The sequence below is a fragment of the Cyphomyrmex costatus genome, unplaced genomic scaffold, assembly GCF_001594065.2.
Source record: "Cyphomyrmex costatus isolate MS0001 unplaced genomic scaffold, Ccosl1.0 scaffold69, whole genome shotgun sequence".
NCBI classification, from domain to species: Eukaryota; Metazoa; Arthropoda; class Insecta; order Hymenoptera; family Formicidae; genus Cyphomyrmex; species Cyphomyrmex costatus.
The window spans coordinates 733472-749890 of record NW_017280255.1 but is presented as its reverse complement, the minus strand read 5'-3'; positions in this window follow the sequence as shown (position 1 = coordinate 749890).

The following is a 16419-nucleotide window of genomic DNA, read 5'->3' as shown; positions in this document are numbered from 1 at the left end:
CCAAATTTCGAGCCTATTCAAAAAACGTACTCACATATGTATACACATGCGTTTGCGACCCAAAATAGTTAAAGTGTGCCATGTTCAGATGTAGGCAGTACTCTTAAAATTTTATGACGTGGAACTCGTGATTTCATGGAACATTTAATTACTGTATTAGTAAATAGCTATGGCTTCACACAGAAGTGATATCTCGGATATCGGATAATATTTAGTAGTCGTCATTTCTCTCATTTGTTAATTACCTGATTGATGAGAGAGACGAATAAGACACTCGCATTTATCAAAAATAAGATTCTACATTGATAGTTTAAAATTTCAGTTGCTCCATTGTCAATTAAGAAATGGATGTGTCAAAAAGTACGAATTATTCTGCGGAGAGAGAACAAGTTTCTTTCTTGAGAAAAGATAAAATGAGTTTGCTGAACGCAATTAAAATCCATTAAATATACTCTCATAAAAAAAAAAAAACCGTTCGAGTTAATAGTTACATCGCACTGTGAAGAACACATATTCCTTTCTCTTCCCGTGCCTATATTGTCATTGTTAGTGACGTTGAGTAGGAAAAAGAGTTGCGAGGAGAGTTGTGCAGGAAGGATCGTTTGGGTCGCGATAGCGTGAACGGAGGGGTATGTACCAATTATACGGACAACTATTGTGCGGCTCTCATTAAACGACGCCAACAAATTCGATTACTTCTGGTTTGAAATTTTGCTGCTCGGTAAATGGCAAGCGGCATCACCGCCACCACCATCGATGCTCGAAACGCCGCCACCGCCGCCGCCGCCGCCCTTCTACGAGAAGGGTGGAAAATACGCCCGAGAACCATTTTCCTCGTTTCGAACCTACTGCACCCTCCTGGCCCGCGGAGAATTTATTTTACGACTAAACAGAAAATTAGTGAGCGTTTGGGTTTGCGGTGTTTAGGTCTTTTAGCGCCGCGCCTCGTGGCTTGGCGTCGAGAAATGGAGAAGCGTGCACGGCAGAGGTGTTTTCCGTGTGTGTCAGAAATAATTGACTCTTGTTGAGAGCAACGTTCCGTTATACATCCGACTTATGTATTAAGTTTATATTGCAAAGTGTTTCTTATTTGCTTTAATATTTTCGCTGAAATAGACTTTTGTTGATTATTGAAAAAAATCTGATCTGCAATTTTTTATCTGCATCTGAATATTTTAATTTTAAGATATTTTTTCTATGAATATGTCCAATCAGGAAGTAACTACGATTAAGCGACTTTTTAATTCAAAAATTCGTTGATATCCGATTCGTGTCGTGAAAGAACTTGAAGGAAACATTTTGATTTGTGGTTACGTAATAAGAACGCGATTTGTACGGCTGATTTGATTGAGCGAGGGATCAGTGCGAGCAATTTATCTTGATTACCGACAGATCATTAACACCTGGCTAAGTGATTCACTCGTTAAAATAGACAAACATTTACGATATCGCAGGAACAAGAATAAGATCGGTCGACTTTAATTGCACAGCGAATTAATCAAGCTTGCGCCATCATTTTAGCAGAAGAATATAAAAAGAAAAATATTTAATTACCATCTTTGTGCGAGGGTCGTTGGTAGATTTGAACTTGCGTGCGTGAGAGAAGAGAAGGGGAGGTAATTTATTATTTAATTTTCTAGACGAACAGTTTTTATCTCAGTTTACCGCCAAGCTACCGTGACCGAAAAGCTGCTCTTCCGCGTTATTGCTTAGTAACCTCTGGCCAGTAATGGTTATGTTTGTCATTATCACTATGGTGTACGAATCGTCTGTCCGGACCAACCGACCTTACCCGATGGACTGCAATACTCAAACTCGTTAAGGTCAAAGCAATTTTCCAGCTGTTTACCTATTCGAAACATTTCAATAAAAATTAAACGTGAACGTACCAATTCTCTGTACATGTAATCTATATATAAATTAAATTGTATACGTAATTAAACATACAACATGCTTCGCGAAGAGTCATCGTTTACCCCTTTAAGGAAACTATAAATAGTGAGAAAGTGTAGGAATACATCAATGCAGAATAAGATGTCTAAGGATTGCCCCTACAACGCGACATGTCGCAGCTGTATTTATACAGACGGTTTCCGGCATGACTATCCGTTTAATTTTTCTTTCCCTGATTCCGTGCCTTTCAGAGTAAAACGAGGAAAATATCAGATCTCGAATTTGAAAACATACATTAGTTTCTATAAATAAAATGATTTCTTATACCCAAATGTTTGATTGTATAAAAATTAATGCATTATCTCATAATATAAATTTAGTATTCCTTGCAGTACAGGCGCTCTACTTAGAATCATTTCGCCTTACGGATTTTTGAACTCGCGACGGTATATATTAAGAATTAAAAAATGAAGAGTAAATTGAACTAAGATTAATCTACTTTATAATCTTTGGGGCATTAATTTATTTTTACATAGGTAACTCATAATTATTTTGTTTCCAAAAAAACTAGCGACATAAATATTATTATTGAAAGAGAAAGAGAAATAAAAAATATAGATTTAGAATACAATTGTTTAACTTGTAATTTCCGTAAGTAGAAGGATACCAATATAATGCCAAGAGGCAAAAGAATAATCAGTCATAACTATCAGAAAGAAATCTTTCTTCATTTATGTATAGATTGTTGTTTACCAAGATACCCAAGTATCATCTTAAGCATTAATAATTCGAAGCATTTACTATTGCGTCTCGACGCAGTCAAACACTCGCATGTCGGTAAAGTTGTTTTACATAATATCACTATAAATTAAAATGTATTATGCAAGTTAGTCGGTCTCGTCGACAGCTTCTCCGGGACTTCCAGAGACTCGGTTGTGGCCACGCGCGTTTCGCGCGCAGAGGGGAAGGGGGTGAGTTTTGCGGTGCCACTGTAGCTGCGGGAGAGAGGAGGACGCTGAAAAAGGTAAAAGGAGCTGCTCAGAGTACCAGTGGTGAAACTAAGGGGATGGCAAAGAGAGCACCGTAGTAGCGCGAGGCAAACACCGGAGAGGTTCTTCGAGATGTACCCACCTTGGCCAGTTAACGGCGGAGTTTCCTCATAAACTCTTAGGAAACTTCGCAGACAAATACAGAAATATTTTGTAATGGAAACACGTCCCGCGGAGATTAAATATCGCAATAAGGATGACGAGCGCCACCGAAAGCGCTTCAAGAATCTCAATACTCGGATTAAGAGCGAATTGAATCGATTATTCATTAAAGGAAATAAATTGTGATTGGAGAAAAGTATTAAATATCTTAAACGTGAAACACCGCGTATAGAATACCCGATAGAAATTTTACAATTTTATGTTATTGCATTTATTCGAATTGTGGAGACTGTTAAATAGCTTCACTTCCCCAAAGAGGAATGTCAGAAAAATAGAAATAAATGACTTGAAAACTCCAGATATATACAAATATATCAACTGTTATACACGATACATTCATTTCAAAGTGCGCAGAAATAGTGACAGGTACACGTAAATTCCCTTTAAAACGACGGATTATATCAATGTTCATATATTTTGATCAATTTTAAATTGTCGAATCAGAGATGTTTTGTAAAAATGCATTAAAAACTACTGTGTAATCATTAATTTTAAACTAACTTTCGTTAAAAAAAAGTTTCAAGATATATTTACACAAGTTCCATAATTTAATATTAAAAACTCGATTAAAAATACACGATAAAATGATAAACCAGCGCACGGTAACTTATGAAGTTGCACATGTTTATCACCAACGTTTGATTGCCAGCAGATTTTTTATTGTTGATAAAAATTTAATATTAGACTCCGTTTAATTATTATTCCCCAGACGATTACAATTTTCGATAGTCGAACTACAGCAATCAACGAGATCGTAACCCTTCCTCTACACCGACCTCTTCGGGGGAGAACCTCGAGGACTTAGCAAGTAGTTAGTTCTCTCACTTTACCCTTGCCCAACTCATTGTCACAACGTCGAAGAAATAAACTATGCGAGCTGCTGCAAAATTCGACAGCAAATTCCGTGGCTGATTGTATTTAATCTGCATTATATCGTTATATAAATCGTGTTTATTAAAAAAGAGTCTGCCGTTATGATAACCACAGGAACTCGCATTGAGATGAAAAACTTTAGATTATAATTTTTTATATTCTTTAGATTGAGGTAGATATCTAAAAATAATCAATATTTTTCTCTATTCTATTGAATCACTTTCTGATCCACTGATTAATATTTTCGATGTTAATAATGTGTTAAATTAAGAAGCTTCATTTTCGCACTCAGATTTAGCATCGCCTTTGCGAAACAGACGCAAAGCAGAAATGTTATATCAAATTTCATTCCGCGTCCTCTTGGTGCGCTCTAATTTTATCCAGCTTCATAATCATGTCTTTGCTTTCATTGTCTATGCGAATTGGCGTGCGTGTAGAGTTCCATCTCGCTGTATCCGATCGATTCATATCGCGCGTCGTAATAGCACGGAAAACACTTCCGGAAACCATCGCTGACCATCCACCAAGCCCAGCACTTAAACTCCAAGTGCGACTAGCGTGGAGAACCTGACGGATAACGACCGCTCAGAGATTAATCGGCGGTCACGGATTCTAAATTCTGCGACGTGGCTGAACTGCGACGATCACTACAGTTTGCCACGGCGAGAGGTTTATTTAATGCGACTTTGTTTGTTGAAAAATATACCTAATATACTTACGCAACAATTTCTGATTTTATGTTAGATTCGCTTATATGGATAGATGTTTATTTAAAAAATTAATAATAATTTGTTTGTAATATAAATTAACTTTACTATTTTAGCTTCAATTGTTATAGTATAAAGTCATTTCAGAAAAAAATTAATTAAACTTTTCTAAGAAATATATTTTCATTTAATTCTTATCATATTCAGAATTTTCGGAATTAAAGTATTCAAAGAGTCATTTTATACTGCACGGATATCTATTGTTATAGCAATCATTTACTATTTCTGTAATCTAAGTAACACCAATGTATATATACATGCGCCGTCTATATATTCTGTCAATAACTGTCGTATTGGGCGCAAACGTTTTTGGCATTCGTAACGGTCAAACCACGAGTGGCGGCACTTAAAGCCGAGTAATTTGAGCGGCGTAGAGAACTCGACGGATAACGAGCAGCCGAAGATTGATCATATTACGGCCAAGAATTTGAAATTCCACCAGGTCCGCGCTTTATTCGTCGACAATCCAGCGATATTAACTGGCGTTTTGGACACGACAACAAGGCAAGAAAGTACGCGGCGTGCGTAGAATCTACCGAGTCTCCTATGTGTCCGGTCGTAAGAACATGTTATATACACGTACCGACGACATATAGGACGTAGCATTAAACTTGCATATTTCATGGTTACTATTGCATTTTACTCGAAACTTTATATAAGAATATCACAAAAGTATTTTTAACTTTTCAATTCTTTTTCGATCGAAAAGTTTATTTCCAGGAATCTCTCGAACTAATTTCACAAATAAAGAATAGTTTACCAAAAAATTTCAACGTATAATAAATATTTTTATATTTTAATAATATATTTAAACTCTCTTTTTATTAATACATCATATTTATATATAATATATTACGTTTCATTTTATTAATTTCTTATATTTTGAATGCAACTTTATTATGTTGAAGAGAGAAACAAATTTTGCAAGTTACAACAAAGTTGAGTAATTGATTAAAAATACATTGATAGAAAATTTTGAATCAGTATAACTTTACATCAAATATATTACCACATTATATGTATATTATATATATATATATATATGTGTGTGTGTGTGTGTTAATGATGATTCACTAAGAGAGTGCATTTCCCGCGTATACGTGTAAACGAGTATATGGATGCCCGTTATACATATATCGTCTGGTACTATACGCCGCGACGATTTCGGTAAAATGTGTGACGGTCGAAGCGACGGCCAAAGCCTCCTTTGACTTCTCTCTCGTAACCATAAACTCTTGATTTATACTGTTTCAAGTCGAATACGCACGCAGCCGGTACGTTACCGTTCAAACGCCATCAAACCATGCGTGAGATCGACCTGTCGCGAAAATCGGATTAGTAGTTACCGTTGTATACGTATGGACTTTTTTACTTTGTACAACATCTCGGTGATGCGAATAAGCAAATACCATCGCGGATGCCAAGGAGACCATCGGGAAGCCCGGATTGCTTCTCAAGCTTAATCGCGTCACATCTTATCTCAACTTTACGGCTGGTATCTCTGCCAGAGATATCAGTGAAAATCATTTTATCAAATAGAGACTTTCAAGTATGTTTTATTTTTATAGATCTTTAGCAACGCTTATAATGCAGACTCTTTATTCATATTTTATTTAGTTGATCTTTTTATTTTATTTTGTATAAATAATGTGTTATCTTGATAAATTTTTCTATCATGACAAATATAACGCTGCCTTTGTAGAGTCTTTTTTAAACATTATATAATGTTACTTTTAAGATAAAGGACAAGCGAATGAAAAAAGGAACATATAATTCTATACTCTGTTGAGTTATTATAATCGTTGGGCGCTTTCTCGTTAGGCAAAACTTTACAATCCACTCAAATTAAGAATTGATTAATTAAGAGTAATTAACTTAATGAATAACTCTTTCGTCATTCGTAGCGCATTACTACTATTAACGTTTTGTCTAACATGGAATACGCTCGTGCATGTAGTTCTGATATTAATATTTGCCAAGTGCAATGAGTAAACGCGACCTTGTAATCGCTAGAGTTGTCTAAGGTAATTAATGCCAGTTTCATTCACATTTGGTTGACATATTATGTCGGACTGAAATATAAGCACAGAAGCAGATAAGTAGTCAAATATGAAGATATTTGAAAGAAGTGGTTTGTTAAAATTTTAATTTAGATCGCGGACAAACAGTGTCATAGTAATTCAACTTTAGACAAAAGCCAACGCCTTATTTTCAGTATATATTGACTAGGACAAACTATTAGCACGCATGTAATTGTAGCGCAATGATAACTTGATCTAATGAAGAATTACATTCTGACTCATCGTTAATAAATGACATAGCTGCGTTTATGACTGTTATATGCAAATTTTATCCAACTTACGAAAGAATGACAATTTCAATATCGTTAATGCGCGTAACGTATCTCATCGTGGATATCGTGCGAGCGACGTTATTTAGCACACTATCGATGAGCTATTTTATTTTCCTCGCCAAGGCAATTATCGCGAGATAATCAATTAGACTCCCAATTTCACGGTAAACGTGGGCGATTATTAGCCGCGCCTTAATCCATCTATTGGCTATTCAATATGCGACAACTGGTGTGGTTTCAATTATCAATAAATTACATTAAGTATGAATAGTCGTTTATTATATCTTTTTTGCACAAAGTGCTCCGAGCCATAATACTTTAATAGTGTAGAGATCGATTAAAATCTTTAAAATTCTAACATGAAAATATTATAGCAATTTTTAAATTATAACAGATAATTTTTAAATTAATCAATAATATATGAAGATTTTTATTTTTACATGTAAAAATGTTATTTTTTAAATAGTGATGGATTGATAAACACGATCAATTCGTAAGCAAAGTTTATATAGGTAAAATTTCTATAATTCGTAGTGTGCGCAAAATTTAAAATGTCACCGTTGTATAAAAATGCTTTTTGATTTAAATTTATACGAAACAGATAGTTCAATGACTTCTTATAACTCACGGAAAAGGAAAGAGAATATAAACAATAACATGAGCTTCTCGATCGTTCGTTGAACGATAAACTGATCGTGCATGGGAGGCGAAACTTTAGAGATACATTCGCCGCTTGTTTAACGCCCTCATAAAAATTCTTTCCGTTCCATGTCGAAGACTGAGAGCGAATGGATTTCGAGAGTTCTGAACCCGGTACGACCAAATAAATATATCTCGCGACCCTTAACGAGGGCCCTAAGCCACAAATTAAATTATAAATAGACTGTGCACGAACTGAACAAACGAACTATAAGAACACGATTTCACGATTGACATATTGATTATAATAGAAAGACATGATCGACTGCAGATGCAACAATTAATTATATGCATTTATTTTTTATTATTAAGTCCATCATGCTAATTCAAATATAATATATAAATATTAATCTTAATTTGCAAAAAAATGTTTAAAAGATGAATTGCAAAGCAAACAATTGTAAAAATAAATATGGATTTTTACAAAAATGAAAATTTTTTAATTAATATGCAATAAATACGAATGTAATCAAAACTATGAACGAAAATTTTCTGAGAGAAACATTTGACGCGTTTAGAGATGTGAGAGAAATCTGAACTAGATAAGTGCATAGATCATATGGCGACAAAACGTGTATCGACGAGTATCGCCTAGCAAGGGTCATAAACACAGACGCCAGTTTTCGTGAGTACGGAAATAGAAGGAAGCCGCTGCGTTGTAGCGGCGCATTGACTTGGCCCTCTTCTGAGATCGAAGCGGAGGCGCGGGCATAAAGAAAGGAGCGCGAGAATCCGTTTATTTTTACAATCGGCGACGGATTGAATCGTCGTTCGGTCGGTTCGCAGGGAGGTCGAGAGGAAGGAAATGAGGAAAGAGACCGAAGAAGAAGATAAAGCGTCGAAGAGACGCTAAAAAGGGAGGCGGACAAACACATATGAGTGCAGACTGATGGAAAGAGATTATGAGGATGGGAAGAGAGAGAGAGAGAGAGAGAGAGAGAGAGAGAGAGAGAGATGCAAACTCTCGGTGGCAACGGCCAACGGCATGTGCGATACACGCGTTTTACTATTACACGACGAGACCTCTCTTTCGCCGGTTATACGAGAGCTTTTTTGTCAGTCTGTGATCTCTTTCTGCGGCCTTTGCCGACGAACCGGCCGGGCCGTACGTACGTTTGCTTTGGCTACTTACCCGCGATCTTCGAGCGACGTCTCCTCGCACGCCTCACTCCGGGCGTGAAGAGACCCGTTTACCATGGTGCACAAACACGCCGCTGCAACGTCCGCATCTATAACGGTCGCAAGTGTGCGCCTCGCTTTGGCGGCGTCCTTACGCGAAACCACGGGGGACAAGTGGTTAACGGAAATTGGGGCTCTTAAACGCGAAGCGTTTTCCAAGTGGTTAATAATAATAATCGATTGAGAGAGGAGACCGATAACGCGGCTAATAAATTCGACGTTGGGGTGACGGGCTACAAATTACGATAGAAGAAAGCGTGTAATTTAAATCGTGAAGAGAGCTTAGATTGTATAATATATTATCGCTCTTGAAGAGTCTCTCTCTCTCTCTCTCTTTCGTATATCTGGCTTGTAAGTGACATTGTTTCCCACCGCGATGTTGAATTATTAAAACCCAAGGACCTCGCAAAGTCAATTGGGCTTGTGATAATGGCACTAATAATAGGCCCTCGTCAACGCATCGGTGTTCCGGTAATGAAACGATTACTGTAATACATCGTTAAGTGTCGAGTCTCGTCTGTATGGTCGTGCTGTTTAGCCGGTACTTTGTTTGCTTTGGCTACATCTCCGCTGGCGGCTTCTCATATTCCGTAGCGTACGACGACGGTGGAATAGACGCCGTTTACTTTGCGCACATACGCGTGTAAACATGCAATTGCTTTGACCATGCCTAGGCAAGCCCCGCAATCGCAGATAAATCGAGTCGCCAATTTCTACGTTTTGTAAATTCCGCCCCAACGATACATTTGACGTTTTCGATACAAATAACGAAATAACCTTGAGCAAAACAACAAGTCACGATAACGTCTAAGTGACGTTCAAATGAATTGTATAGCTATAATGGAAAAGTGACTCTTAGTAAACATTTTAGAAACGTTTGACGTCATTTCGATGTCATGACCTGTGTCCGTTTGAATAACTGTTACACATCTCTGTCCATGAAAAGTATATTTTTCTGCACAGAAAAAGAAATTTTATTTTATTTTTTTTTATCTATACAACAGAAGTAGGAGGTAACACTCTAAGAGATAAAATTACTATAAATATATTTCTCAAAAAGATACATTATTTTAATTGAAGTTGTCATCTAGAGCAGTAAAAATAATTTAAATTCGTTTCTGAAATAGAGATTCTTCCACGGCATGCTTCCGACCTAATTGACTACACGCGTCATCAAGAAATGCAATTTCCACACTCGCTTAGCTCTGTATGATGCGCGAACAGCGTGGTACAAACGTAATAGTGGAAAATTGTTTCCACGTGATGCGTGGCTTTTGACTTTTGGCACGTCACGGCGTGCTGCACGTGCCGCGAAGTTCTTCCAGTGTTTATTGACTATATCACGCTGAAATGCAGGAGAACTGAAACGATGATCTAATCATTATGCGTTCTCCAGGTCTCTTCTAGTCGACCGTGATTTCCAATGTTTTCCTTGGCCGCCTATAGCTGATCTTGGAATCATCTTCTTGCTCCGGTAAATGCGTGAACAGACTTCGTGCTTTGCTTGTATCGTATATGCATGCCTGAGTAACGTGTGTATGCAGCGGCTCGCCGTGTGCAGTGAACTACTTTGAGTATCATCGATTCGCTTCAGAAGATAACCGATAGAAAATATACATCGATCTTACAATGTGCTAATGAGATTAATCCTGTTCGCGTGAGTTCGCGCGATCACGTTTGCATAAAATTTATTGTTCTCAAATTACTTTGACGGATACGTTAACGAGCTTCTATGCATATCCGTTTAACACTGGAAGTATCGAGCGATCATTATTAATCATTGCTATTTCTTCGATCAGTGTTGTATTTTTCGTGTAAAAATAGGATTCTGAATTCTTTTTAACTTTTCAATAATCATGTTCTTTATACTGATGAAATATTTGACTTTTCATCACTTTCTTTTTATTATAATAATTTATTCGCTTGATCGAATAAGAAACATTTTAGTTGTCGATATAATAAAAGTTTATAAACAAAGAGAGCCGAAACTGTAACGTTTTTTATATTTTTATATTTTAATACTTATTTTTATTTTAATTTTATTATTATATAGTTAAATTGTAGGCGATTTATTAAGTAATGTTTTAATTTGATTGAAAATAACTAATTATATATTTTATTGTTCAACGAAAATTCTTGACTCTTTAATCGTCCTTGACAACATTTTGTTTATTTATAAACAAACGTTCTTACGCTTTTTTTTCCACGCGCGATCGATATTCGACACAAAAAGAATCGATTCTAAATCAGTGATATATTAATCGAAGAAAATCTAATGCTTTCTGGTTTACTTTCCGTGGAGGATTTGGTTTCGCGCGAATGAGAGACGATGAACTCAGACGAAGGTAGCGTGGGAGAGTAGGGGAAGAAGAGGCGGGAGTAGTGTTCACTTCTATACTGTGGTCTCTGCTCGTCGTCACGCTGTTAGCGCCGAGTTAATCGGGGCCGGAAATGAAGTGAGGGATAGAGGAATATTAATAACTGAATCTAATCAATTCCATGAAACGAGGCTGGCCACCCCGCGCAACTCGAAAGAGCAAAGCTCTTTCCGCCCCCGCTCACCCACTCCCGCCACCTCCTCGTACAACCTCACCAGCGATCTAATCAAATGCATCGCATTAAGCTAATTTAGTGGCGCTGGTAGCGTGGCGAAACCGTCCCTTTCCTTTCTTCCGCCGATCTCGCCCTCTCTCTCATTCTCTCTTGGCATCTTCCACCGACTATTCAGCGTTGTGATGGCTGGCTTCTTCCTGGATTAATGCAACGCCGGCCGGCGACAAACAGCAAATTTTCAATTGTACACGCGTGTGCATGCGAGCGGAGAAAACGTTTATTTTCGGCCGCATGGAGGACCGATGCTTGTGGATGCGCGAAATCCCGCTTGCGTCCCTATACGCTTTTTCGTACGAGTAACAATAGATCTTCGAGCTTTAAAAGGAAGAACGAGCGCACTTAGTATTTGAGCAAATATATGATAATTCAAAACTAGACTCAAAATCGGCTGCGTGCATTAAAATTATTGAAAGATTTTCAAAGTTGCGTGTAACATTCAAGCATAATACTCGAATATTCTATACTTTTGAGAATAATCACTTGCCATGTACACGAAGACGAAAACTATATGTACTCGAAAGCTGTCGGTTACCTCATGTGTCTTTAAAATGTTATATCAGTGGATTGTCTGTTCTTGCGCAAGGCAGCTTACGTGCGAAATCGTTTTCCTTGAATTTCTGATTTTATGCGACGCCCGCAACAAATTCTCAATCGTGCCTCATATGTGCGTCGGTGAATCCGCGGTGGAAATTATTTTTGGCACTTTAAGATCCAATTTTTCCAGCGGTTATACTGGTGCACGGCTCGACTGTAAGAGAAACGATGACGCTCGTTCGTCTCCAAAGAGTTATCGGGATGCTCAAGACGACTTCGCATCGGTTAGTAGCGCGTAAACGCGCCCGTAAATTCTGCGTGCCTGTGCAATATTGCCCCGACTGCAGGATGTAGGCTCTAATTTTGGGGATGAACTCTGAGAAAAAGAAACTCCAAGGATCCATGGCGACGATGGACGCGGCTAATCACTCTCATATTTCACGGAGGATTTGTGCGCTGTTTATACAGTTAGGCTGTTATGCCAATTTACAGCGCTGCACTGCACGTAAAGCACATGCGTCTTTATATGGACACGGTATATTAAGACACTTCCCTTTTTTCGCAATAAAATCGTATTCTTAACAACGACTGAGTAAAGTGATGAATTTTTGCCTTTAAATTCTGCGCACATTTTTAATCAAAAAATATATCCAAAAAGTTCTTCAATTATTTTATCTTATTTTTATCTTATTAATTTAATTTATATAAAATTTGTATATGATAATAAATTTTTATTTATTATTAAATAAATTAGCAATAAGTGATGACTATAATCAAAATAAATGATAATATTTTGTTAACTATAATATGTTATCTAAAGGCGCAGTAATGTTCACACAGTTGCGAAATAATATTTTGCAATGTAAGATAAACTAGCGGTGTCGGTGATTTTCTCAGCACTTATACGTCCGTTACTAGCTGTATCGATCATAACATAACACATAAATTTCTGTATTCGTTGCGCAGTCACGCGATCATCGCAGACTCTTTCCATAAATGACTCCATTTCAATGCTAACCCTCCACAATTTACTTAATTATAGATCTTTTATATAATTATGGGCTTTTTCGTGCGCTTGAAAAACTGTACGCAATAACTACTGCTACGTAACTGCGCGTGGCAAAAGAAGCGTGTAGCTTACTAGAGCGGTGAAACAATGTAACGAACCTCCGGCGAATCTATTTATATATCGCAGTAATCTATTTAGTATTCGAATCACTCAGAGAATTTTCCGTAACAAGCATGCAGACCCCACTGCGTACATGGTGTGTGCAGTAATCGACGCGAGTGTATACGTGTACTTTTTCCAGGCCGTGAGAATTTCACACTTGCCATCAATAGGATAGAGTTTTATTTAGAGAGGAGTATATTAAATTTTTATTTATTCTAAATCTTTTTATTAAAGGGGAAAAAAGCATTGAAACGCATTGAAATATTACGTCCGTTTATAAAGAAAATTTATAAAAGCATTTGTAAATAGCCGAATCCTAAATTTTTCCGAATCCTATAAGTTAATACGTTGACGCGGTAAGTCGAGGAAATAGTTTAATTCGTTTACGAAAACGCCTGCCGCTCTTTGACTCCGCATTGTAAGCGAAAAGCGAACGATCGAAATGACGTTTACGATCTGGACGTAAACGACATCGACCCCTTCAGAGAGTTTTTCCCTGCTTCCTGAAGCCCCATGGTCACGCTGTTCCCGACCGAGACCGCGCTGCCGATTCATCTTCGCAGATCAAAAGGCATTTCGCGGAAATCGGCATCGGTGCTGCGGTACGTGGAAATAAATTAATGACGCAGTGAATCATCATGTCGATTTGAAGTATATACTCGTTCTGTTTCCGCGGCTATCGTCATCGGTACTCTTTTTCCCTCAGAATTGAAGTCTTTTGAAATATTTCGCCGCTTCTAAACTGTGATTAAAATTAATTAACAGAGATTAAAATTAATTTATATCGATGGAAACGCTACACGTGTTGTTTAAAATACTAATTAACCTGTAACTCTGGAACACACACATAAGTGATTCTGAGATTTTCCTACATTTTTAACAGTAATGATTTAGAATAATTTTAGATTCACAATCTTATTTTTCACAATTTTATAACTTTACAACTTGAAAAATTAAAAAAAAAAGAAAACTAATAACAAATTTTAGTGGATTCCAAGAGTCTAATATATGTTCAATAAGTTCCTTTAGTATAAAAAAATATGCTCCTGAATGAATCGTTAAACAAAATCTTTTATGTTCTAAAATAAATTTTGAGATGTTACATGTAATGGCAATTTTTATATGTTGAGATAATTGAAGATATCGGTTACGATACCGAAATAGTTTGCGACAATCGATTCGTTATAATCGGATGATTATACAAATGACAACCGGTAGTCATAAAAATCCGTACGAAAAAGAATTCGCCCGAAAGCGTAGAAGCATCAACGACCGCCAAAACTGCTTTTACGGGCCGTTTACCTCTGCTAGTCGGTATCATCGAACTCGCGATGCCAGAAAATCAGTCGAACGCGAAAGCGGGGTGCCAGTGCGAGGCGAGAGAGCGAGAGGGAAGACATAGAAAGAGAGAGGACAGGACGGGTGGACGTTCAGACCGAACTCGATACCATTCGCAAATCTATATTAAGACGGTGGTATGCCGTGAAAATAATCCTGGTTAGTCCCGCGACTCGGCGAGCACAGGAGGCGGGTGGTGGCGGGAAGGGTGGACGGTGCGTAAGACGGGGAGGGCCCGGGTCCCAGACACAAAGACAGTTCGTTTTGGCATAAGTCAAAACCTTTGGTATGCGTGCATATGGCGCGAACAGAGACACACACTGTCCCCTCTGTGTGTTCCATAACTGCTCTCTCTCTCCCCCCTCCCCCCCCCCGGGGGGTCACCCAACCCGTTCCTACCGTTCGCATCGCGCTGTCTCACTTGAACGCGCAACGCGACAGCCAGTCCGTTGCACCGGCTATGCCGCGACAGTGGTTTATTTCCGAGTCAATTAGGCTTGTTTATTTGTAACCGCGGGATCCTCCCGAGTAATTATGCCGCCGTTAACTGTTAACGCCGCATCTTTCGCCGGACAGGTGGCCGCCCGACTGATGAACCGATCATACCGTGAGTGACGCGCGTCGCTCGAAATTGCACCGCAGAAACATATATCAGCTGCCTCTGTATGAAGACTGTGCCGACCGCTGGGCACTGACACTCAAAGACTAGAAAGCGTTAGAACCACCGTTGGACGTCTAAATGACAATATTCATAAGTTACGTTTCTCTACGCGTGATTTATAGATATATGTTACATTGTGTGTTACGTGGTGCGTTTGTGTGTAAAGGTAAAGCAGCTCCTTGATATTATTGCACAATTATTTTGTGCTAAAGACACTTAACATTCATAAAATTATATTAATATCAACGAAAGTTGAAAATTTTATAACCTTTGTAAGAAAAAATTAGCATGTAATGTATCGTGCAAATAATGCATTAACAAAACGATCAATAAGAATGTTTGGCTCACGAACTATGTTACTAAATGTAATCTAAGTATTTCTCATGTGAGAGAAGTTGCAGCAATACTTAAGCATATCGTATATATTGCTCGGAAAAGTGTAGAAAAAATTGAATTGTTGACGAAAAGCGTTAACAAATCACTTTGATGAGGAAATCATTGTCTCTTATCTCTTCGAGAACGACCTTATTCACCTTGTTTCGCGTTAGTCCATCAACGCGAGGAATAAATACCGGGAATAAAGTGCACGGCAAAGAGGCCAGAGTTTCGTCGCTCGCGCGAAAAACAAAAAGACGGTCCCGAATTACTTCATCGAAACAATAAATACGAGTTTCTCGCCCACGCAGAACGCATTATTTCTCTCGTAAATGCGCTTTAAATCACACCGGGCTCATGTTCGTAATTCCCGAAAACGCGGACATACCCGTCACCCACGTCTCAAAGATCGTCTCGCAAAAGATCGGCGGCCGTGAATCTTTTCGACGAATCGAGAACGCTTCCTCCTTACGTCGCGTATCCTCTTCAGCCAGCAAAAAATAGCGTACCAAAAACTTGGCAAGGGTGACGTCGTTCGACATGAGCAACCGCACGAATTTTCCTTTTGCGAAGAGGGACATCCAAAGTTCCGTTCGTGGATAAATAAGAACTCTCCAGTGCGACCGAAGTGACTCCTCGACTCGCTCCTCGACTTCAGCCGAAAAATCGTACTGTGAAATTTATCCGACTGATGTCGAGCGCGACCACATCAATTCTTACGCTCAGAATCAAAGAGAGGTAGGCATTAATTG